General features: G+C 40.9%; 1 pseudogene; it reads left to right on the forward strand.

Moving 5' to 3' along the window:
* The first annotated feature begins 15,288 nt into the window (after positions 1 to 15,288).
* LOC103724661 lies at positions 15,289 to 15,731 on the forward strand (annotated as a pseudogene).
* The last annotated feature ends 11,045 nt before the right edge of the window (positions 15,732 to 26,776 follow it).

Genomic DNA, 26,776 nt, shown 5'->3' on the forward strand with positions numbered 1-26,776 from the left:
CTTCCATCTGCACCTCCCCCGCAGTGACCTTTTGGGCCTCGTGGTTCCTCAGTCTCAGAATTGTTTACCAGCTCATTTTCCGGTATCAAGTCCTGAGAACACCATGACCTGGCACTGACCCTGTGGTCATGCAGCGGCTCCCCCGCGCCTGTTGGGTCAGCTGCCTTCTGGGCTAGGGTATAAAAGCAACCTGGGGCTGAGAAATAAAGGCTTCTTCTGCTACACTAAGAGTGTGATTGTCTCTTCAATCCTGACGTCCTCCGCTCAGCTTCATGCCGCGCAGGCATGGCAGGTGTCCACTTGTCACATGTGTCAGGATACTATTTTGCTCTGACATGAACTGACTTTTGTTTTGCTTTGCTTTGTTTTTATTGAATTTTTAATTCTCATACAACATATTTTGATTGTACTGAGATTTTCCCATCTATACATGCCTCCCCTTACTACCTCCCACCCAATTTAATGTATTCCATGTTTGTGTGTGTGTGTGTGTGCGTGTGTGTGTATGTGTGTGTGTGTATATATATATATATATATATGTATATATATGCGTATAGAGTCTAATTTGTGGCCCCAAATGTCCTTCAGTGTGGGTCCATCCACTGGAGCCTGATAACCTATCAAAAATCACATCCTTAAGAGAGAATGATTGTCCCCTCCTGAGCAGTGATTGTTTGCCAAGAGCTCTTCAGGTATGGTCGGGGATTCTTACCCACTTCTCCACTGACATCTTTTTGTACTCCATCTGAACAGGATCTTTTTCTTTGCAGAATGATACCTCTTTTTCATAAAGGTTGGCCCAGAATTGACTGGGCCACTGCCTCTCTATAGCAGCTCTTCAGGTGGGCAACTCTGCAAGCCAAGGAGGAATTTTGAAAACCCAGAGATGGGCTAGGAATGTCTACCACTCTGTGCCTCCCCATAGCCTATACCATGTCCCCAGACCAACTTTCAACCAGGGTATCAAAATGGATACATTCCATTCTTTCCTGTCTCATTATGGCCCCTTTGACTTCCTGAAGTACTATTTACCACCCAAGCTTCCTTTATATATGAGAGGGAGGAATTGATAATAATCTGACTGCATCTTCATACAAGAACCCCAGGGACTTGCTGAATCACAGAATCTCAGGGCTCTAAATACAGACTGGTCTATTCAGAATGCTCACTACTCACAAAGAAATAAAAACCTATCTCTTTCTGAAACAAGGGGAGGTGGCAACAAGTTCAGGCAATGTTTAGAATGAACGGAAAAAACTAAACAAATGAATTAAGACCTGTGTTGTAAAAAAAAAAAAAAAAAGCCAGGCACTGCTAGTATAAGGGCTACTGATGCTACAGCAGTGATTCAGGCTCAAAATGGAGCACAAACAAGGGCCCAGCACAGCAGCAGAAGATTCTAGGCTCCCATAACAAATTCAGAGTGAGGGCCAGCTAGATGGTCCTACAGGTAAAAGTTCTTGGTTCAAGCCCCAGATCTTGAGTTGGGTCTCCAGAACCTATGTGGTAGAACAAAACATGCCACTGGAAGTTGACCTCTGATGCTCACACACATGCTGTGGCACATGCACGCATGCGTGCGTGCACACACACACACACACACACAAGATAAATTATATAATTTTAAAATATTCAGCTGAGGGGTGAGAATAATCAGAAACAGACATATAAAATTTTCACATAGAACAAATTTAATTATTATGTTCAGAATTTGATGTTGCTTTTCTAAGCAAGGCTATGGCAGGCTTAAATCATGTATGAAGTTCCTTCTGTTCAGCTATTTGCATGTTTGTGTACGTGTGTGTGTGTTGTCCGCGTGCACTTGGAGGCCAGAGGTCTGTATCAGGTGTCTGTCTTCAACCATTTTCTCCTTATTCTTTGAGATAGTGTTTTTCAGTGAACCTGGAGCTTGCTGGTTGACTAGAACAGCCATTCAGCAAACCACAGGAACCCTCCTCTCTGCCTCCCAGCACTGGGACTACAGGTGTGAACTACAATGACTGGCTTTAATAAGAGTGCTAGGGATCCAACACTGGCCCTTATGCTTATATGGCAAGCACTTCACTGAGTCATCTCATCAGCCATCTAGAGCTCTTATTAAGGAAAACTTCACACTCATTAGTCAAAAGCCATCACTCACTCGTGACTGCAGATACTAAGAGTACAGACACATTGCCAGGAAAACAAACTAAAGTGAGATGAAGACAAGCAGCACCAGGACCAAGCCACTAGTCAATGAACATGAAAGTCATTCACTCCCTCAGCACCAGCTCCTCGTGATTAGGCAAAGTTAGAACATCTTCCCCAGGTTATTTATTCTGGCTGCTCCCTTTCCACCCACTCACAAACCAAGAAAGTGTCTGTTTCTAGTAGGTTCCCATGCAGAGTGCAGTTGGGTTTCTTTTTCCATCATTTAGCAAACACCTAATAACGTGCACTGCAGCTTTATGTCTCCAAGCAAGAAGCCTGCAGCCACTGCTCCACACTCCAGTGCACACAGCCAAGTGTGTGCGTGTATGGTTGAGGGGGTGGGGCTGCAAGAATGTACATCACCATTGAAGCAGACTCCCACTTATTTGTAATAAACACTTGGCAGACTTTAGAAAGCAAATTTCTCAAAGGCTGTTTATTAAGCTCCCAACATCTTTGGGGTGCTGTGTTAGGCACTGTAATTACAGGAAACCTTTTAGACTCTCCTTTTTGGACCGCCTGGCTGGGAGGCCCAGGGAGTGGGCCATGGTAACCACTCTTCATTTTTCTGGGCCTTTGTAACCCTAATGAGATCTATTCTGATTGCAATTAGAACAGTGCGCAGCAGGTGAAGCCATATGGAGCATGGTCATCTTGAAGCAGGAGCTGAAAGGGGCCTTTTGTCTCCCCAGCTCTGTACATGCAGTTTTGAAAATCAAGTCCCACCTGGTCCTGCCACTGCCCTGTAAAGAACGGAGATTTCATAGTGCTGAAGCTTTAGTTCATGTTTGTGACACAAAAGGGGGACTGCCTAGTGCCACTCTCTGCTAGGCACCACCCTAGGCTTTTCCTCATGCCATCCTATCATGCAGTCTCAACCAGCCAGCTATCATAAACAGCATTTGACAGAAACTCCGACCTGGAGAGGTCATCCAGCCCACTCTAAGTTGCTCAGCGTGAACAAGACAGCATCAGGGCAACCATGGCAACATCAAACTCCTAACCACAAAGCTCAAATGCTTTCTACAAGAAGTTGCCACAGAAATTTCAGTTTTGCTTTGTTTACGTTCACTTCATTGCTTGCTTTTATAAGCCAATTGCCACAAAAGATTCCTTTATCCAGAGGGCACCTGAACTCTTTTTGTGCTGTGTTATGTGACAACTAAGAGGGAACATGTGCTGACTACGCAGACTCCCCCGACAGCCCACCTGCCTTTGCATCTTCCATTCAGAAGCAAACCAGTTGAAAATCAGATCCCAGAATCACATATAATTGTGTTTTATAGTGCTCTCCAGGACTGTTGCACTGATACAGGCTGGATAAACTGAGGTTTCAAAAACTCTTTCACTACACATAATGATTTTTTTATTGGAACCACGGTACCTCGTCCCTTCCCTCCTCCTCACTCTTCTCCTGCTTCCCCTTCTACATCTGCCCTCGTCATAGCTAACCCAACCAATATAGGAAAGATAAAGGAAACTTAGAGTCCACAGTTCAGGGTCGCATTGGTCTATCAAAGCCTAACAAAGAGGAAAGCTTTATGCTGAAGAAAACAGGTTTACCTTGAATTTGTGAATTGAGAGGCTTTTGAAGGAGCCAGAGAAAACCTTTAATATTAGCTAAAACCTATTATTCCATAGGCTGCAATAAAAGAGTATTTAATTCTCGTTGGCCACGTGGCCTAGCACACAAACCCCCAAAAGAATGTGCACTATGCAAAGAAAGGAGCTTAGCTTCTCATTAGAGAATTTAGCTAAGTCTAAATACCAATAAATGACAGAATTTTGCATTTGTATGTAAATACGTTAAATGATTGATAGGTAGATAAATTATTTTCACAAATAAGCAAATTACTTGTCAAGACCTCTGTGACTTCCTATCATTGAGTTCATCCCTAACCTTGGGCCTCTAATGAGCATGTAACAACTTGCCCAGTTTTCTATTTGAACAGCCCTCCCTCCAAACTACTATTCTTACACACAGGCTTACCCTTAACTCCAAGTTCAGTACCAGTGCCACAACCCCCTAGTCATGGTGGTATTAAGTTACATTGTTTAATCCTAGAGGGATCTGGCATCAGGTCAAGCGCTGTTGCCAGCCCTGCTGACATTGTGCCATAATGCTAGGAGCTGGCCTTCTGCTTTCGGTCCTGTAACTGTACCTCTATTCTGAGCCTGTGGCCCTTAATCTCATGCTCAACTTGCTTAATACCACAGGCTAGAGGCCTGGAGAATAAGTCAGGGCTCCGAAGATCTCCTGCTGTAGGGAGAGCTATCTCCCCTCAAACCGTACACTATGTCTAGACCATGTGTGGATGTCAGCAGCTTGCCTTCCTCAAAACTGGCCACATTTCCTGATGCCATGCTCTGCCTAGCACTTGGTACTTCCTAACCCTTATGCCATCAGTGAGCAAGTATGATCAAAGGCAGCAATGCCTTCTAAGAAAACCTAGACACCACTCCTGAATCTTTAAAGTTTCAAGGGGTGTCCCAGCAGTTCTAAGTGTTCTAGTGTTCTAAGCCTTTTGCCATACTGAGCTTCATGTAAAAATGTGAAAACACACACACACACACACACACACACACACACACACACATCCCTGCGGTCCTACAGAATCAAATATTTGGAGAAAATACGTTATACTATTTCTAGCATCTGTCTGAACCGCTACAAGAAAATGGCTTGGAGGTGAAACGAGATTTTGAAGAATGTACCATATTTTACAGTCCAATCGGTATTGCTGCCACCATAGATCAAGGAAGCACTTTGCCTAGTTATTATTCTCACTCTTACTAGAAAAGACAACCGACATACTCAAACATGTTAAGCTTTTCTCTTTTAAAGCATCTCTTCTGGCCAGGCATGGTGGCACACGCCTCTAGTCCCAGCACTCAGGGAGGCAGATGCAGGTGGATCTCTGTGAGATGGAGGCCAGCCTGATCTACATAGTGAGTACCAGGCCGGCTGGGGTTATGGGGAGACCCTGTCTCAAAAAAAAAACCCAAAGAAAACTTCTGGAAAAAAAAAACTCCCACTATAAAAGTAAGAATGATCATTAGAAAAACCTCAAATTCCATAGAGTAGAAAGATGAAAGAACCTGGATGCCCAACACCAAAGCTAAGAACAATGATTTTTCCTTCGTTTTGTTTCTACCTTTGTTTTCAGCAGCTAAAGCCTACCTTAGAAGTATGAAATTTCTTAGCATCTCCATGCCCAATGAACAACGAACTGCTTTTCCTTGCCCAAATATTTGTCAAGTGTGATAGGATACTGTCCTTCTGAAGAGCATATGACAAGCAGACTCCAGAGGAATAAACTTAACAGCTTTCCCTACCTACTTTTAACCCAACCTTAGATTCACCATCAACAGGGTTGAATAAAAAGGCCATAAGATACCTTCAAAAGACTCTGATTTGTTGTGTACTTACTGCTCTTCCACTTTTAGGCAGTCCTTAGGTTAATTCAAGAAAGGTAGTGCACCCTGCTGCCTTTGATGATTGAACGTTGGTGAATATTGATTAAGTCAAAACACCTAAGGACAGAATCAGGCTCAAATCTCACCACTGACTCTGTCTCTATAGTTATGGATAAAGGTCTTTGAACTTTTATTTTCTGGCCTAGGGATTCTGCACTTGCAAGATGAAGAATTTGCAATTCTTTCTAAGGAATTGCCAGTACTGAGATGTAAATTTAAAGGCTTCAAATTACTTCCTTGTCTCATTGCCCAGACTGAGGAAAAGAAGCTATCATTATCCTGGCATAGGAAACCAACCTAATGACCCAGTTTGCAGAGAATGTCAGAATCTAGGGAAATTTTAGATATTCCTGAGAGACCATGAAAAAATAATGCGTTTAGCTCTCACTGTTTCCGATAATATATGAAAAAGAGCTGAAGAATCAACAAACTGAAAGCTGAACAAGGAAATTATTATTCATGAATGAAATGCTCTCAAATAACAGCTGTAAAGTAGGAACATTTGCACATTTTAGAATGTTCATTGACAGAAACAAGTTTTTGAAAATATAAACTCTATAATTCCAATGATTTTGAAAATCAATACCTAGATGAGAAAAGAGTAAAAGATATATACGCATGGAGCCAAGACTGGGGAGAACCAGCTACACCATTACTAAGTCCCAGTACCTGATGAAAACATGTGGCCTCCTGAGGAAAAACTACTAAAAATGTCAAGACAGCAACAGGAGAGCATTACCCCAATGCAGAGTCCTAACCACAGAACCCTGGGAGATTCATGGGTCACAAGGCAGAGAACTGACCCCGTGACAATCAGGCACCTCTGGATGTTAATATTATTGTGACTGTTTTCTTTTTATCTTTTTTTCTTTTTTTTTTGTATTGTCTCTGCAAATTCTGTAAGCAAACACAATATTTTTATTACTAGAAAATATAGTAATTTGCATGTGTACAGGTTTGTATATGTGTATGTCTGTAGGTAGACCAGAGGTCAATGTTGGGTATCTTTCTCAATCACTCTCTACCTTATTTAAGTGAGAAACAGTCTCTTACTGAACCTGCAGCTCACTGATTAAGCAATTAGCTGACCAGGAAGCCCCAGGGATCCTCCTGTTTCTATATACCCCATGCTGGGATTATGGGCACACACACCACTGCTGTGCCTAGCAGTTTACCTGGATTTGGGGGATCTAAACTCAGGTTCTCAATACTTGTGTGACAAGCACTTTACCAAACTAAGCAATCTCTCCAGCCCCATAATGAGGAATTTTGAGAAGAACCAAACAACAAATGTTAACTACCTATGATTATAAAATGACATAATCTAAAACACTAACCATGTATGTCACAGACTGAGAACAGAATCTTGAGTGCAGAGAAAAGTAGAAATGTGGTTTGGGAGACAAGGCAGACACTGGGAGAAGGATGGGATGCCCTGCACTAGTGTGAATGTGCAGGTTCATAGACAAGCAAAAAATGACGAATCTATAGTAACCAAGAGTCACAGTGGTAGTGCAGTAACACAGACTTAATGAGGAGCAGGCAAAGTCTCATCCATGTAACATGTGTTGGTTGTAGCATGGCACTGTGCCAAGAAGTGTAAGCTCTGCAAAGATTAACACTGAACTCTTTTCATCTGCTACTGCCTGCTTAATCCCTCATAAAATGCCTCACATGTGGTAGACAATAAATATTGAATAAATGATATACATATAGTTGCACATTTTGTCCAATTCAAATTTCTGTGTGAAATAGAGGAAAGGCTTTTTAATAGATGGAAGAGTCCAAGTAACAGAATGATCAGAATAAGAAAACTGCCATATAAACATTTATATATTTATATTGATTCCAGAATTTCATACAATGTATTTTGATCGTATTCAGACCACTCTGCATCCCCACCTTACTACATAGCCCCCACTTCATGTCCTCTATTATTTGTCTTTTCTGTAAAGGCCTATTGAATCTAATCTGTGTTTTCCAAGAGCTCCTGAGTGTGAGTCCATACCCTGCAGTCTGGTCAACTTACCAGGTATCATACCAGTAAGGAACTGACTTTCTTTCTTCCAGTATCCATCAATTGTCAACAGCTTCTCAGCTAAGGCTGGGCTTCCCCACCCCCTCCCCCACTCATGCTGGGTCCTTGTCTGGTTTGGGTTTTTACAAGTTTTATGCATGCTGTAATAAGCATTGTGGGTTCGTATGTGCAACTACCCTGAGATATCCAGATTTCCTTTGCTTTCTAACTCAAAGGGAGCATGAAGAAGTTGTTCTTAATTATTCTGTATCTTAAGTATCCCATATTTATCCCAGAACTGATGAGAAAAATATCCAACAGGATCCACTGTGGGCAACAGACTTATCTATATCTCATTAAGATAAATCAAATCTTGGGAATTCCCTAGAAGGCAGATGACTTCCTTCTTAGCTTCAAGAGATAACTCCAGGCACTACACAATTTCAAGGTCATTTTGAAATTCTGTTAAAAATTCCTGATACCACATTTTCTGTGAACAAGTAGAGGAGCAAAGGAAACAATTATTGAGACACCATGAGCTGAGGAAAGATTAAATATAGATGCTGAGATGAGAACAGCCTGTCTCCTCCATTCCATATCCCTGCTCAGGATGCACATGTGCACCACTGAGCAGAAAATGCATCACCATCATGTCCCTTCTCTTTTACAATGGCCCCCAATGCCAAAAGATTCTCTTTATCTTTGATTCCTGCTAATCCCAAGCACTTTTCTGTTTACCCTTTTACAAGCATGGCAAACAGGAACTGTTTCCAATGTTTCACTGTAATCAGTTGCATTGCAGGTATTTCTTTTCCAAAGCAATGGAGAAAAACATGGGACTGGAGTGCGGCTTACCTAGCATATATGAGTCCCTAGCATACACAAGACCCTATGGTACCATTGTACCATTTCTAGCACTATAGAAAGAAATAGATAGGAGACAAAGAAGGAGAGAGAGAGAGAGAGAGAGAGAGAGAGAGAGAGAGAGAGAGGAGGCTAATCTCAGCACATTGGATGTTGGAGGGGCTAGGTAATCTCAGCACATTGGAGGATGAAGAATTAGGGGCAGCAGAATTAGGAGTTCAAGCCTAGATAAAAAATTTAAAAAAAGAAAACGGACATTTTAACTTTCAACTTTCCCTGAAGCAGCACAAAGAATATACTTATCCCCAGTCAAAGTATCAGCTTGGAACAATGTCTTAGGACTTGTTCTACTTTTCTGTTCCTCTGAAAAGCACCATGACCAAAATCATCTTGGGGAGAAGAAAGGTTTATTTGGCTTACAGCTTCAGATCATACTCTATTATTTCTGGAAATCAGGAAAGGAGATCAAGCAGGCACTGAAGCAAAAACCATTGAGGAATGCTGTTCACTGGCTGGTTCTCTGGCTGGTGCTCAGCAAGCATTCTTATTCAGCCCAGAACTGACTGTCTAGAGATGGTACCACCCACAGTAGCCTGGGCCATTCCACATCAATCATCAATCATGACAATGTCCCAAAGATGTACCCATAAGCCAATCTGATAAAGGAAATTCTTCAATTGAGGTTCTGTCTTCCCAAATGACTTTAAGTTATTTAAACTCAACACTAAAGACTAACCAGTTCAGTTCAGGACCTTATTAAAAAAAATAGAATGCATTCTACAATGAACTAAAATGCAAAGTATGGATGGTGGTAGGTCTGAGATTCACACTCAAACAGTAGGGAAAACATAACATTGGCATTTTTCAGTATTTTATTTATTTTTAATTCGAGACAAGATCTCATGTATTTCAGGCTGGCCTCAAACTCAATATTTAGGTAGAGATGACCTGGCACCTGTAATCTTCCTTCCTCTGCCTCCCTAGTGATGAGATTACAGGCATGCACCATCACAGCCAGTTGATGCCTTATATAGTACTTCGGATGGAACCCAGGGATTTTACAAGCACTCTGCTAAGCTACATCCTCAGTCTTGCTTTGCTTTTGAAATGGACTATACCCCAAGTTCAAGGGACCTTCCTGCCTCAACTTCCTAAGTAGCTGGGGCTAGAAGCATGTTACCACATTCGGTTGGCATTTTATCTGACCATGATTTACAATTCCAGACTGTGAAGGAAAACATTCCATTTTAAATTTTTTATTTCCCTTATTAGTTTGTGCGGGGGGGGGGTATGTATGTGTGTGCTTGCAAGTGCACACACAAGTGTGCAAGTGGAGGTCAGGGGAGTCAGTTCTCTCCTCCCACCGTAGGTTCTGGGAATCAAATTCAGGTGGTCAGGCTTCCATGGTGCAGTAAGCACTCTTACCATCTGAGTCAACTTTCCCACCCCTGAAAACATTATAAAAGGCCCATCTATCCATTCACTCATCATCCTGAGCTAGAACTGGGACAGAAATATGACGGTTTTCCAAGTTTTTAAAATCGTTTGACAGTTTCAGACACTGTATATAATAATTTTAGCCGTTATCCTTTCCCATTTCCCTTCCTCATCCCCTTCCCTATCTCGCTGGAGCTTTTTCTAAAGAAGTCCTCCTCCAGTTTTCATGTTTTCTTTTGTGTGGGTCCCACTAGTTTAATCAGTTTCCTGTTCCAGTGTGAGTGAGAGGTTATTTGCTCGAGCAAGGGCAAATTTTAGGAGAACGTGTTGGTTTAGGGATAGAATTAAGGAATGAATGCCTAGAAAAGGGCAAGCACAGGGTATAAAGTCACAAGGCCCAGCTTTGCCACAGAGGACTCAAACAGCTGAGCCCTAAACATCTCTGCATCTGAGCCCACTGGGTAGCCATGCCAGAGATATATTTGAAAAGACAAAATACAAGTTTGCCTATTATAGCACATAGCACACCTGAACCCATAGGACAAACCACTCCCTCCAAAGAAGATGAAAAGTTGATTTTAAAGAGGGGGAGATCTAGGTTATAGCGGATGAATGCAAACATCAACTTAGATCGAAGTAATCAGCCAGGGGCTGGGATGTAGCACAGTTGGTAGAGTGACTATCAAGCAAGTAGCCTTGGGTTATATCCCTAGCACTACATAAAACTGGGCATGATAGCACATGCCTATATTTCCAGCACTCAGGAAGTTGAGGTAAGAGAATCAGAAGTTCAAGGTCATCATACATAATAAGTTCAAGGCCAAGTTAGGATACACTTTTTCAAAGAAAAAAGTAATCAAGTAAAATAAAGTTGCTTGGAACAGCTCCCATTACACCAAGTTTATTCTAAATTATTTATTAGCCATTGATCAGAGTGTTTGTGCTTGTGAGCCTGTCTTTATGCTGGATGACACTAAGCATGTTAAATAATTTCTCTGTGCCTCTATTTCCTTATCCACAAAACAGATAATAATGCCCAATTTATATGGATGATGTAAAAGTTAGCACGTTGTATGTAAAAGCAAAAGGCAACTAGGAGAAATCGTAATCCTTCCATAGTTACTATGTCATAATAGAAGTAATCAAAAGATAACTTTCTCACACATTTCCACCTTTAACTATAACCATTTTTTGAAGTACAGATATTCCTCACTTAGAGTGGGATTATGTCCCAACAAACCCACTGTGAGTTAAAAATATGAATCAGCCAGGCATCCTGGCACATGCTTTTAATTCCAGCACTTAGGAGGCACCGGTAGGTGAATCTCTGAGTTTGAGGCCTGGGTGGTCTACATAGCAAGTTACAGGCTGACTGGGGCTACATAGTAAGATTTTTGTCTCAAAAAGAAGCAAAATATAACTTAAAAATGATGCATTTAATTCACTTAACCCACTGTTGAGCACAGCTGGACCTAAGTCTAACTTGCACATGCTCAGAATACTAACATTACCATCCATATGAGCAGCAGCATTGAACACGAAGACCACTGATAACATAGTGCTGAATACCTCACGTGCTTCACTGAGTACTGAAAGTACAAAGTGAGTGTATGGGCACTCACTATTATCACACACATCTGAAGCACACTAGATCTTAAGCATATTTCACACACTGAATTTAAAGCTCATTGCTGGATAAACATGTTACATATAGCAATCATGTCATCAATTTCTAACTGGAAACTGCTCAACATTGCAAGAGAATACCATATCATATGCTAGCACTGAATACGGCAAAATTCTAAGTATGGCTTTGAGTGAATGCACATAGCTCTTGCACCACCATAAACTTTTTAAAAATCATGAATAAAATCATTGTGAGATGATAAGCCTCTGCATTTGGAAGACAAAGTTTCAAAAAGATTTAAATCATTGCTGTTGTCTAATGATGAAACATGCATGGGTATAGCCAAGTGTTACAACATCCAGAAGCTGTATCCGAAGTGTGGCTGGAGTAAGATGATGGGGCTCAATAAGAGGGAAACTCAGCAAACATGAACACAGGGCCATGAACTGCCTGTAACCACAACAGCAAAGATTTTTTTCAATTACTTGCATTTCCCCCTTGTTCAGTACACTTTTAGGTATATTTTTAATTTATCTTATTTAAACGTTTTTATTTTTATTTTGAAAAGTTTTTATTACATTCTTATTTATTGTGGGGAGGTACATGTGTCATGGTGTGTGTGTGTGGAGGTCAGTGGACAACTTGCATGGTTGGTTCTCTCCTACTATGTGGGTCCTGGAGATCGAAATCAGGTTGTCAGGCTTGATGGCAATTCATATGTTGATGGACATTTAAGCTAATTCCATTTCCTAACTATTGTGCATAGGGCAGCAATAAACATGTATGTGTAGGTGTGTCTGAAGGAGGATATAAAGTACTTTGGATAAATGCCCAGGAGTGGTACAGATGAATCATAGAGTAATTGTGTTCTTAGTTTGAGAAATTCTCACACCAACTGCTAACTGCTATAGTGGCTGTACCAACAGCAGATAAGGTCACTTTCCCTACATCCTCATCATTTGTATTCTTGATGACAGTCATTCTGACTAGGCCAAGATGCAGTATCAAAGCAGTTTTAATTGCATAGCAGCAAATTTTAAAAGCTTGCTGGAAAAGCTGATCATGATTCATTGTAGCTTTTCTGAAGTTAAAGAATGTGTGGGGAGAGGTTCACTGGATCTCCAGTTTCAAAACTACCCAGTGCTCTGCAAATGTGTTCCATGTCGGCTTCTGCCACTGAGCAGGCAATTCCCATGCAATGTTCCCTGATGCCTTCCTTCCTGCTCACAGCTCCATTGCTCCTCCTGGCCTGGGCCTCTGAGAGCATCCGGTACTCACTATTTATGCTCCTATTTTGTGGAGCCATTTGGTGACCCACAACTGTAAGGTGATGCTTCTGATTTATATGAAATGGCCAACACATGAGAAATCCTTGGTATTGTATGTAATCAGTACATATTTTATTTTAATGATTGGAACAAACATGATGAGATCTTAACCCTGGTCATAATAACATTAAAGTCAATTCTATGTTTGTATTAGTTACTTTTCTGTTGCTGTTGTAACACACCAGACCAAAGCAACTTATAAAAGAAGAGTTATATGGCTTACAATTTCAGGAGTTAGAGTTCATAAGGGTGGGGTGGGTGTGGGGCACATGGCGACAGAAGGTGGCCAGAGCAGAAAGCCTGGTGATCACATTTTCAAGTAGGCAGAAAAAGCAGGGAGCAACTGGAAATCTGACAAGGCTTAAGAACTCTCAGTGCCTTCCCCAGTAACATGCATCCTCCAGCAAAGCCATACCTCTTAAAACCTCCCAAAACACAGGGGCACCCACTTTTCTGTGAATAAACTCCCACCCGATGCACTATTAACAAGCCCAACAAACTAGTTAGGATTTTCAAAAAAAAAAAAAAAAGGAATAAGAAATAGATTTCTCACAAATTTGCCCATGGGAAATTTTATGCTTGATGTATGTGATGAATTATGTGCAGCAATAAATGTGTGTCATTTAAATAAAAAACATATTTTCAGGGCTGGAGATAGAACTTAGTACTTAGCACTGGCTGCTTTTGCAGAAGACCCTGGTTTGGTTCTCAGTACCCTTATGTCAGCTAACTCCAGTTCCAGGAGATGTTATGTCTGTAACTCCAGTTCCAGGACATGCAGTGCCCTCTTCCAGCCTCTGCAAGCACTACATGCATGTGATGCACCTACATTCGTGCAAAGCATTCACACACATAAAATAGAAATATTTTAAAAGAAAATATTTTTTTAAAAAACCTCCCAAAACAGCACTACCAACTGAGGACAAAATGTCCAAATTGTTGGAACCCATGGGAGACATTCTCATTCAAACCACAATGTTTAAGGCATATTTCCTCTTCTGCCTTCAACTGTCCTTATATACACAGGGCTTACCGATAGCCAAAGTTTGAGAAATAAGTTGAAATAAAACCTATGTGAACATAAGGAAAGGCTAAATTTCTTGAGTTTCCTCACCATAGGGAGCCTAGGTCTTAAGCTTACTGAGGGGAAGCTAGTTACTTGCAACAATTCAATGGGGGCTAAGAATCTTCCCCTCTCCCTCTATGTATGAGGAGTGACAATTCAGTCTTCTCTGACAAAGTTGGGAAGTAGCAGTATTATGAGCTAGTGAGACCACCTACATCTTTTATATGGACTAATGAATGCCACTATTAAAAGCCATGTTTAAGATGTAACGCGGGAAACTGTTATGCTTGCTGTTTGTGGAGTTTTTCCTGCCAAGATGGTAGACACTGGAGATACAGAAGGTAAAGTTGTGAGGTACAGAAAATGAGGGGGAAAAGGCTTTAGAATCCATTCCCCCAAAAGGGGGAGGGTGTCAGAGAGAGTGAGTAAAAAGGTGGTAAAATAAAAGCTTGTTAAACAAAGGAAAAACCATAACCTTTTTAAAAAATCCTCTGTGTGTGTTTCTGACTAGATTATTGGCTCTTTGAGGACAGTTATTAACCAGGTCTGCTTTCTTTCAGTCCCTAACAAAATGTCTGAAAAATACTGAATGCCTATTTAGGTGCTCAGTAAATGTAAAATAAGATTATAAATTACAGGTAGTGGAGAGAGCTCTTGGCAAAGAAAATGGAACCTTTTTTTGTTTTATTTGCTTATTTCGAGACAGGATCTCATCATTTAGCCTCGATTGGCCTCAAATTTATAGTAATTCTACTGCCTCTGCCTCTTAAGTGCTGGGATTACAGATATACACCACCATGCCTGGCTAGAAAAAGAAATCTTCCTAAGATCGTTCAAGAAGGAAAGTGAAAACTAAACACCAACAGAACTGCGGGTTACACCTAGGATCCTGTATGCCCTCCTTTCACCTTAATTTTTTAACTTCTCATTCAGATCCCCACTTTGAGAACCAATACCTGTGCTCTTTACACCTGCCTGCAGATACAGTGACTTGTCCACCAGCTAGGTCTCTCTCTGCACGTCAACCCCATCTTCTTCCAGCATAGCAGACCTGAGACCTTACCTAAGACACTACAGTCAGATTTCTAGCAGGTTCCATCCTGACTTAGCAAAACACAGAGCACCTACTCTTATTTCCACATATGATGGGACAAAGACAACTACATCTCCCTCTAGTATTGCTGGCTGCAAATTCTGTCACCATAATCACTTCCTGAAGATTCAGTAGAATAAAATAAAAATTTCATTTAATCTTAAAATAATCCTTTGCTTTTTAGCCAAGATGGCGCTAAAAGTGCAGCAGGAAGCTCTTGCCCCTCCCAAAGCCGAAGCCAAGAAGGCAGTGTTGAAAGGCATTCACAGCCACAGAAAGATCCGGAGGTCACCCACCTTCCAGTGGCTCAAGACCCCGTGACTCTGGAGGCAGCCCAAATACCCTTGCAAGAGCTCCCCCAGAAGAAACACACTTGACCACTTTGCCATCATCAAGCCCCCCGCCACACACACTGAGTCAGCCATGAAGAAGCTAGAAGACAAGAACACACCTGTGTTCATTGTGGATGCCAAGGCCAACAAGCACCAGACCAAACAGGCTGTGAAGGAACTCTACGACATTGATGTGCCAAAGCCAATACCTTGATCAGATCTGAAGGAGAGAAGGCTTGTGTTTCTCTGGCTCCTGATTATGGTGCTTTGGATGTTGCCAACAAAATTGGGATCATCTAAGCAGTCCAGCTGGGGAGATGGCTCAGCGGTTAAAGGCACTGACTGCTCTTACAGAGGATCTGGGTTCGATTCCCAGCACCCACATGGTGGCTACGAACCATTCTTAACTCCAGTTTCAGGGGAATCCAAAGCCCTCTTCTGACCTCCACGGCATTGCACGACACGGGTGCACTCACATACATGCAGGCAATACACTCATACACATGAAATAAAAAATAAATAAAATATTTGTTAAAATCCTTCAAAGGAGTTATGTTACCATTTATAAATTAGAAAACTACAGCTCAACACAGTGTTGGATCATATAGCTGTGGGAGAGCAGGTCTGCTACTAGGATTCAGGGCACCACAGTTCACCATCCACTTTTCTCCAGAATCCTTAAAATAGTTAGCTTTCTAGAAGTAGGCAGGGTGACTGACCATCCCAGTTTTCCCAGGACTGGGAGGGTTTCCAAGACAAAGAACTTCCAGTGTTTAAAATAGGACAATGTTTGGCAAACTCCTCTTCACGAGGACGCCAGAAGTGAGGACACTGACTTTTTCACCACCATACTCCACAGAACACTGTGGGTACTCAGAGCATATCTGCTGAAGGAGGGAAGGAAGAAATGATTTTGTGATAGTTCTGCTGCACCTTTCAGTGCCACAGTCCCCTTTATGAAAGGCTCTTTGTGTCATCCCCTTCCCCTTCTCCCTGCTTCATCAAACAGTAAGAGAGGATCATGGAGTTACTGTGTGTGAGCATTTCAGTATGAAAAAGGAAGACTCGAGAGATACCCTAACAGGCAACTGAAATTGAGTTCTGCTTGTCTTTGTTGCTTTCAAGGGAGAAAGCAAATGAGTGGTAAAGTTGATTTCTTATTTTCAAATAAATTAAACATTCAGAAATGTGTGTTTGTTGCCTACTTTTAATAGCATACCCCTTTATTAAGCCAGAGTCCAAGTCAGCCTCCTGTCCAAGTTTTCTGTCATGCCTTTTTGTCTAGCCTGTTCAGCTATTTTTAAAAATGTTGAATATCAACAATGGTTCTCAGGCAGGCATTGTCAACTTTTATATGAAGCAATCTTGGTTGAATGAGAAGATCCCAGAGCTTATAGTCCCCTGTTCTGTGCTGCCCCAGGCTCGGCTTGAATGTGTGTGACTGATAACAGGACACATTTCTACCTTTGTTATTACATTCCTGTTCCATAATTCATTGGCCACTCTCATTATAGGAAAGATCTTTATGGCAAAGTGGGCAGGACAACAGGTAAATGCTTTGAGGGGGAAATAAGTGCAACTGCCTTGTAGGGCTTTTCAGCCAAACATGGGCAGTTCTGTTCTCTGTACCTGTTTTTTTCATATGGGGTTTCTGGCTGACCCAGCCAGATCCATAGCCTCCCCCGACAAACATACCCTTGGGGTAGGCTGCTCAGAGGGGATGCTTTTCAACAATATGTAGTGATAGTTCATTGAACTACCTGCTCTGTATTGTATGTTGACTTGGAAATGGCTTTCTTTCCCAATGTTGGCATTTGTTCCTTTCAGGTGGAGCATATAATTTCCTGCATTTGCAAAAGGCTCCTAGCCTCAGGGCCTTCTTACTACGTCCTTAGGCAAACAAGGGTTCTAACATGGCTCCAGGATGCTGACCCCAGTTATATACCATGTTAATTTTCTGGGATTATAAACAGAGTGTAAAGGAAGATGGTAGAATAAAACTCTCCAGGGATCATATGGTACAGAAACATTAATTTGAGCAACTGCTCACACAAAAATATCTTTACGAGAGCTAAGGAAATCAGGTAAAAAAGAACATAGGAAAAAAAAACTCATTGAGAAACTGAGCAAAACATTCAAGAGACAGGGGCAGAACTGAGTTTAATGTTAGTTTGGGCGACACAGAGAACTCCAGGCCAGCTTGGGTTACATAGCAAGACCCAGTCTCAAAAAAAAAAATAAAAGTAAAAAATGAACAGAAAAGAAAGAAACACATTGAAGAGGATAGGGAGGAAAATTTCATTTTATCCATGTCATCTCAGTCCTATCCCCCAAAGGAACAGGATGAAGGGATGTGTCATCCGCAAGGAACAAATAAAAGAAAATATAGAACTTTTTGACTTGGTCTTCCATTCTAGGTTCACCACAGTAAGAATCAATATTGGGTATAGTTTCAAGGGTTTTGGCACTAGGCTGATGGTACTGGTCACTTGAAGCCTCTAAACCTGCTCTATGGTGATGGAAAGAAACCCTGTAGACCCTGTATTCTGCCCACACCACACCACTATTAGTCAACTATAGCAGCCTTCAGTTTCTGACAAACCTCAATAGCAGAAAGGCCACAGTGGACATGGGCTTTGTAGGCTTCCATTGCTGTTCCAGCTTCATCACCCATAGGGTTCCAGGCTGATGTTGAGCTAGCCTTGAAAGCCATGGGATTCTAACCTACACTATTCCAACCATGGCTGAGGATATGTCCTAATTGTACAATCACTACCACAGTCATGGGCTTATGGATCACATGAGACAGGCTTCCCAGAAGGCCTAGATAATCTTACTATCAAACATTCCCAGAAAAAGCTAGACTGCAAAGATTGGCTAGTAACTATTTCAGTTCACAGATCTGAGTACGAAGATAAAGGATCAGTTCACAGATATGAGCACAAAGATCAACAACAATCAGGAAAACATGAGTGTCATATGGAATAAATAAGGTGAAAATTACTGATCTTAAATATATGTAGGTGTATTAACTGATGGTTAAAATATTTAGAGCAGGAATTTTAAGGAAATGCCAAAAATGTCAAAATAACACCAAAAATGTCAAATAACACCAAAAATTTCAGCAATTTCTCTCAGAAATCTAGCAGACTGAACTTATTTTTCATATTTTACTTATTATTTTCATATGTATGAGTATGTTACCTGTATGTAAATTCACCTGTATCATGCAGTGCTCACAGAGGTAAGAGAACGGCATTGGATCCCCTGGAACTGGAGTTCCAGAAGGTTGTTAGCCACCATGTGGGTGCAGGAATGGAACCTGGGTTCTCTGCAAGAGCAGCTAGTAACTCTTAACCACTGAGCATCCCTCCAACCCCTTGACTTATTTTTTTAAATCAAAAAAATTCTTGAGGAGCTGAAGAGATAGTTCAGTGGTTAAGAACACCGGCTATTCTTCCAGAGGACCAGAATTCAATTCCCAGCACCCACATGGAGGCTAACAACCATTCATAACTCCACATCCAGGGGATCTGATGCCCTCTTCTAGCCTCCATGTGTACCAGGTACACATGTGGTATACTCACATATATTCAAGCAGGACACTCAAAAATAAATGAATTTCTTTTGATATTTTATTAATTATTCTTATTTTACGTGTATGTGTGTATTGCCTGCATGTAAATAAGTACACCTGGAAGACAGAAGAGGCTGTCAGATCCCCTGGAACTGGAATTATGGACAGTTGTTAGCTGCCATGTGGATGCTGGGATTCCAACCCGGGTGTTCTGCAAGAACAGTGTTCTTAACCACTGAGCCATCCCTCCAGCACATGAATTTTTTAAAAAGTTCTGGAGTTGAGGAACACAATGGATGAAATAAAAAATTTAATGACGAACATCAAAAGGAGATTTGATCAAGTAGACAAAAGAATTCTGTGAACTTGAAGATGGTTTATTTGAACATTTACAGTCAGAGAGAAAAAGGAAGTAATATAAATGAAGAAAGCATACAGAATTTATGGGACAACTTCAAATATGAAATATGTAGATTATTGAAGTTCAAGAAGCAATATAGGAAGATGAAGGGCTAGAAAGCTAATTTAAAAAAAGAATAGCACAGTTAAATGGATCAGCAGGTAAAGGTGCTTGTTGCTAAGGCTATCAACCTGAGTCCCAGTCCCCAGACCCACATGGTAGAAGCAAGAACTGACTCCTACAAGTTATCCTCTGACATGTGTACACATACACATGCGCGCACACACACACACATACACACATGTGCACACACTAAACAAATGTAATAAAAACATTTTAAAAATAAAATATTAACAGAATGCTTTCCATACATAGAGAAAGCTATAAATATACAAGAATAGAACAGTCGAAGACCTTCAATCAGATTCAGTTAAAATAAGACTACACACAATACATTGTAATCAAATTTCCAAAGAGAAAAACCAAAAAGATGGTCTTCAAAACAAGAAAAAGAAGTCAATAATAAAGAAGTGAATTCAAATAGTACGCCTAACTACAGACTCCTCAGCATGAACCTTACATGCCAGGATAGAGGGAGAAGACACGTTCAAACACTAAAAGGAAATAATTGCCAAGAAAAAGGTTGTACCCAGAAAGCTGTCATTCAGAAATGAAGGAGACACTTTCCCAGACAAACAAAAACTAAGGGAGTTCCTCAGCATCATATTTGTCTCACAAGAAATTTAAAATTAGCTGAAAGTGAAGGAAAAGTTGCTAATAAGTAACACAAAAACATTTGAGAAGTATAAAATTCATTGGTAGAAGTATACAAATCCAGTGTCTGTGTGTGTGTCTGTGTGTCTCTGTGTGTGACTTGTATGTTTAATATGAAGATCAAAAGTTAATATGAAAATAAAAACTACAATAATTTACTATGTAATATGCAATATACAAAGTTACAAATTATGCCATCAAGAATACATCTGAGAACAATTGGTCTTTGCCCAAGATTTATCTATATGACACACAGTAATTAAAAGTACCAGACTGGTGGAACTAACCTTCTTGGGTGTTTAACAGACATACTTTGAGGCCTATAATAATTTGGTCAGAGGGCCATAAAGGACACTTTTTGCTCCTAGCCCTCCTAGGCCGACTAGTTCCAGGGGACTATTAACAGCTCTCAAAATGTCCTATAATGGTGGTGGGTCACCTGTCCTCTTGATAAAGGAGGCCAAGGAGACCCCACCAGATATACTTGAACCAGTGTCCAGTCTATAAAGAGGAGGGTCAACACAGAGGAATCATTTCCTCCATGCTTCCAAGCGAAGCCAACCATGGTCGAGCAGGACCTTTGACTTATCTTCAAAAGAAAGGAGCCAGGGGCTCCTCCCAAACCCATGTGACCCCTGAGGAACAGATCCTCAAACAACCTTAAGAGTAAAAATAAATTGGATTAACTGGGCCAACTCTATGGCCTTAAACACCCAAAAGGAAAGTATAACCAAAGATTAAAGGGGCCAATATAATTTTTTAAGAGTCCATATGTATAACTAAAGGCTACACAACAAGAAACAACGCCAGGTAGAAGATACCTTCTTTTGAGTTGTTGGCCAGGATGGCCCAAGGGACTCCCAGATAGTAACCCAGTATAGAAATGGGAAAATGAACAGCAGACCCCAATCTTATCTAAAGGAATATTGACAACTGATTACTGCTAGATGAGGTACAGCTGACCTTCGAAAACAAACATCTCTAGATAGGCTGACTAGATTCACGGGATGGACAAGTAGAGGGGAATGGTTGGAGGTGCCAACAACACAGCAGACAGTAGCAGGGATAACAGAGCATAACGACTCTAGTGGGGGGAAGGTGCCATCTGGGAAGTGGGTGTACAGTTGAATATGATGGTTTGGGATGTTCTGTGTGATATATACACAAAAAAATCAACAAATTTTTAAAAATGAGTTATATTTGAGGAGGAAGCACAAAAATTTACTTCATGTTAATTAGTAGAGGTGATAAACATTACCATTGAAATCTACCTGATGACTTTATAGACATACACAGGTGCCAAGTATCCAAGTGCAACTGATTATGACTAGTAGTGAGATGCATACAGATTATAGATGCTATAATCATGTAGTTATTAAAATTAAAAAATAATAAAATAATAATAATTAGTAGATGTGAAAAACATTACCATTGAAATCTACCTGATGACTTTATATCCATGCTCAGAGGCCAAGGAGTTCAGAAAGTAACCGACTGTGACTAGCAATAGTCTGGTATATAGAGATTAGAAACGCATGTGCAAACATCTTAATGTCAATTGCATTGAAAATGAATTTTTCTGTATGAAACTATGTATTTTAATAATGAAATGGAGATCGTTTTTAAAGGTTAAAACCGCATTTATGTCTTATAGAGTTTATACTGAGTACAATATTGTATAACTGTAATAATTCAACTGTAAACCTAAAAATTTACAGCCAATTTTGAAAAAGATGCATCTTAGCTCAGAAAATTGTTTTTGAATATGTCAATGTTGTTGTAATGAAATGCTTCTTCTAAAAAAATTCATTAAAAAATAAAAAATAAACAAAAATTTAAAAATAATAAAAATTAAAAAAATAAAAAAGAATACAAAAGTAAGAGCTGTGAAGATGTCTCAGTGCTTAAGAGTACTGAATGCTCTTGCGGAGAACCCAGGCTTGGTTCCCAGCACCCACATGGCAGGTAACAACAGTCCATAGTTCCAGAGGATCTGATATCTTCTTCTGGCATTCACAGGCTTTGTACGACACAGGTGCACTTACATAAAAGCAGGCAATACACTCATACATTTAGAATAAAAATATAGTTTTAAAAACAATAATACAAAAGTAAAGTTCGATGGTATGGTTCAGTGGTAGAACATGTACTTAGCATGCATAAGGCCCTGGGTACAGTCTCCGGCACCAAACACCAAAATTGAAAATTGAAATAGAGTTAAATGAATTTTTTCTTTTCTTTTTTTCTTTTAAAAGGTAGAGAAAAAACTCCCAGCAACAGGGCAGGAAAGAAAGGGAGTTACCCTTTTACTCGTTTTCTTGTTTTGGAGACAGGTTTTCATGCATTCCAGGTTGATCTTGAACTATGATCCTCTCGCTTCTACTTCTTGAGTACCGGAATTAAAGGCCTGTGCCACCACACCCAGTTTTAGGGGGTGACAGATGTGGGAGACAGGCTTGAGCCTAGTAAAAGTTCCTATGACCACCTTACAGCAGCCTGAGGCAATGGCCCGGCCACTGGAGCCATGAGGAACACCTTGTGACAAAAGCTCCAACAGGCAAATCATGAGACTGATACCTAGAGCTCGCCACATCCCACTCTCTACCCTCTAAATTCTAAAACTGTCACTTCCAGATAAACGTTGAGTAACAACAGCCTGGGTCACATGACTTCCAGGAACCCGAAACTAACTGAAACCTACTATGCTAATAAGGCATCTGGCCTGCTATACTGTGATAAGACACTAAGCCTGTTATGCTAATAAGGTGTCCTACTCGCTGTGCTATGATTGGACCGCTACCCCTATATAAGCTTGTACCTTTCTGCAATAAACCAGATCTTCGGCACTGGACCTGGTCTCACAGCCGCCTCACCAGCCCTGGGGTCCAGGACTAGACAGGAGTGGCAGCGGTCAGACACAACCACCAGGCAAGCAAAGGGCTGAGCGGGAGAGCAACCACAGCCAGGGATTGGATCTAGTGCTTGCCTGGGTTAAATCCCCAGCACTGACTGTATTAACCAGGCATGGTGGCACACACTTGTAATCCCAGCTCTTGGAACGTAGAGGCAGAAATTCAGTCATCCTTGGCTATATAGTAAGTTCAATGCCAGCCTGGGATACATGAGACCCAATCTCAAAAATAATTACCTATTTGAATGTAATCATTTTTGGAAGATTTAAAGAAAAAAATTTCTGCTTATATGAAATATTTTATAAATTGTTACTTATAGCTCACAGATGCCATGTGCCTGATGATCAGGCTAAAAAACTGAGGTCTCTTCATAGTCTTCACGCTCCTCCTCCACTATCTGTGGCCTTGCTGAGGGGTCAACAAAGGTTTAAGTGGAGAAAAATGGCACAAGCAAATTAAATTCACTAGAGGTAGATAGAGGTGTGAGTGAATGAATAGAACACAGTCTGGCTGGCTTTTAAAATTATTTTTTTCTCTAAGTGTAGGTTTACTGTCTTCCTAGGATCTTTTACTTCATCAGGTTTTGAGGATTGGAGGCAGGAGGAGGTTCAATTTTGCATGAATAGATACTATTATCTATATTCCAAAACCCAAATATGCTAAAGAAAGCTGCTGCTTTTTTTTTTTTAAAGAGGAAACTGTTTTAAAGGTATATATATGTACACAAGATCACCTTAGGAGTTAGAATCGCTGAAGAAAGAAATCCACAAAACATAAATAAAACCCAGATTTGTTGGAAAAAGAAAGTGAACATCATCCCATTTGGTTTACTAAACCATGATTGTATTTATAGTAGACTCACAAGAACTTAGGCATTCACATTATTTTGCTAGTATGTCAAATGCTTTTTAAAGTTAACAGTGCCTTATAAGTGGCCACAGATTACAAAGCAAAGAACTATAGGTGAGGACTGCACCAACGACCTGGTGACCTTGAGCAAACAGCTTCCCTTTGCTGGGCTTCAGCTTCTTTCTGCCTTTTGTACTGAGGCAGTTAGGTCAGACCAGTTCCCTCCAAGTTCACAGTCCCATTCTCTTTCAATCAGTATGGAAATTTGAGATTGGGCATGATCAGTGGAAACTTTTCCAAGGCATGAGAGTGGAGACCCAATTAAGAGATATTTGGAGTATGTAGAACTAGAGTAATAATCATTGTAGCAAAAAGGCTAGACCCATGCCACCTATTCAACTTCACTTAGTAGAGTACTGAGAGTCAAAGAAGGGTACAAGGGCATGACGTACCATATGCCCTAGGCCACACAGGGAGGATGTGTGATGGGACCTTCAGAGAAATATGTGTCTTTATTGGTGTACATGTGTATGCAAGTTTACATGCATGTATGTGTACACGTGTGTGAAGGCCAGAAGACAACCTTGAGTCTGCTTGCCTCAGCTTCTATAGTGCGTGATTAAAAGTGGGCCGCAGCTGGCCTGTTTTGCTTTTGGTTTTGAGACAGGGTCTCTCACTGGCCTGGAACTTTCCAAATAGGTTCTGCTGGCTGGCCAGCAAGCTCCAAAGTTCTGCTTGTCTTCACCTCGTGAGCACTGGGACTTTAAACATGCAGCACCATGCCTGGCTTTTAACACAGGTGGTGACAATTGGACTGAACTGTTTTCTCAGCCATGAAAATACATTTTTATTATACTTCATTACGATTTTTTTATATTAAGAGGAGGGGTACATGTGTAAAGGTCAGAGGACAGCTTGTAGGAGTCAGTTCTCTCCTTCCAATACGTAAGTCCTAAGAAACAAATTCAGGCCATCAGGCTTGGAAGTGCAAATATGCACTGAGCCATCTCATTGGTCCCTAGGAATTCATTCTTTTTTTTTCAGATTTTAATTAGCCAAATTTATTGCTGCAGTAAGACTGACTGTCTCCAGAGGCCAGATAAGGGACTGCAGTGCAGCTGTGGGGAGGGAGGGTCTTTTAAAGGCAGAAACCACAAGCTGCTTCATTCCTGTGGTGTTGGCAGTTGCAAGGACAGTGGGTCACACTGACCCTTCAGTGCAGCAATAAGCAAGTTTAAAGAAGCCAAAACAAGCAACTATTAGTCATTTTCTTTAAAAAAAAAATAATTTATTGAGAATGTCATGCAGGCATATAAGCATGTAAGGTGTTTTGATCAAATCCATGCCCACTCCACTCCCCTCCCCTATCTCCCACTTTTTTCTGATAACTTCATGTACTCTTTTTTTATGAGGCTTGCTACTCTAACATTCCCCCCTCTGAAGAGGTAACCCTAAAATATTTTAAGGATTAGATAAGAGCTCCCAAATACTTTAGACATTTTTGGCCTTTGGAACAGAGCATGTTGCTAAGAGGCCCAAGGACATTGTGAGTTTTAGCCAAGAAACTGGCTATTTCTTTGGGGTCTTTTTATTCTAACTGCCTACCAATTCCTACCTCCTATTCTTATGACACCATCCTCTGAAGAGGTTACCCAGCTTGTGGACAGGGAATCAGGTTGCAGACTGTTCGGGAAGCAGACTGCTCTGGCTTCTTCCATGCAGGGATGCAGGGTGAGGTAATTGGGTTACTCCTTCAGTGGGTCTATCTAAAAGACTCCCAAATTACATAACTCTTATCACCATGTGAAGGCAGGATCCAGGCATTCTCAGGTAATCCCCTGCGTTCTTAGCTCCTATGTCAGAGGGAGGTCGGAACAGGTACTCTCTGGTGGTCTCAGGATTCATTCTTTATGTAATAAGAAGAGCTGTGTTCTAATCTAGGCTGGGACTCAGGTGTGTGGTAGTGCTTTTTCTGTGTGAGATGACAGATGCCTTTACCAATTGTAGTAAATGATGACTGACATATACAGAACAGTACGTGCTCATTATTAGCAAGGAATTAGCCGCACTTGGTGGTACATATCTATAATTCCAGAACTCAGGAGACTGAGGCAGGAAGATCACAAGAACAAGGCCTGCCTGCTATATTGGAGATCTTGTGTCAAAACAAAAACACAGGTTCTTATGTAAATCAGAAAGAGAGGAAATCATACTATTCATGTTTACCATCTAAACCTCATAGGTCAGGTTCAAAAGAACAAACTGAATGTATTCTAGAAGTAGATAGGCTACTTTGTTGTAAAAGCAGACTCCCAGACTTGGCTTTTAAATGAAAGCTCTATGGAAATGCAATAGCCTACCATGAATGAGCTAAGAGAAATGAAGAAAACTCCTACTAGAGAAGACAGACAAGAGTCAGGAAAGGCAGTGCAAAGAAGTGGCCAAACCAGGAGACCAGAGAGCCTGGAGGAAGATCACAGATAAGGGTCAAAGAGCAGAGTCTTTATACAAGATGCTTAAGGTAAAGTACATTTCTGACTGAAGACATAGGAGAGAAATAGAGCAGTTTCAGCAGCTCAGGCCTCCACAAACCATTCCTGGAGAACAAGGACTAAGCTGCACACTTCTGTTTTGCCATCACTGCACCCCACGGCCTGGCATGTATACCTGGTAAGATGAAGGTAATAGGCAGAAACCATCATCATTTGGAAGGAGAAAGATGTAGAAAGCTATAAAAGCTAATTGCTGGAGTGTTGCCTGCTATGAAGACCAAAAAGAAGTAAAAATATTGAGTCCTTTGGAGACAGGTAAAAGGAACAGAAGTTTAGACATG

The sequence above is a fragment of the Nannospalax galili genome, unplaced genomic scaffold (genome assembly GCF_000622305.1).
Source record: "Nannospalax galili isolate Female #2095 unplaced genomic scaffold, S.galili_v1.0 scaffold167, whole genome shotgun sequence".
In the NCBI taxonomy this organism is placed as follows: domain Eukaryota; kingdom Metazoa; phylum Chordata; class Mammalia; order Rodentia; family Spalacidae; genus Nannospalax; species Nannospalax galili.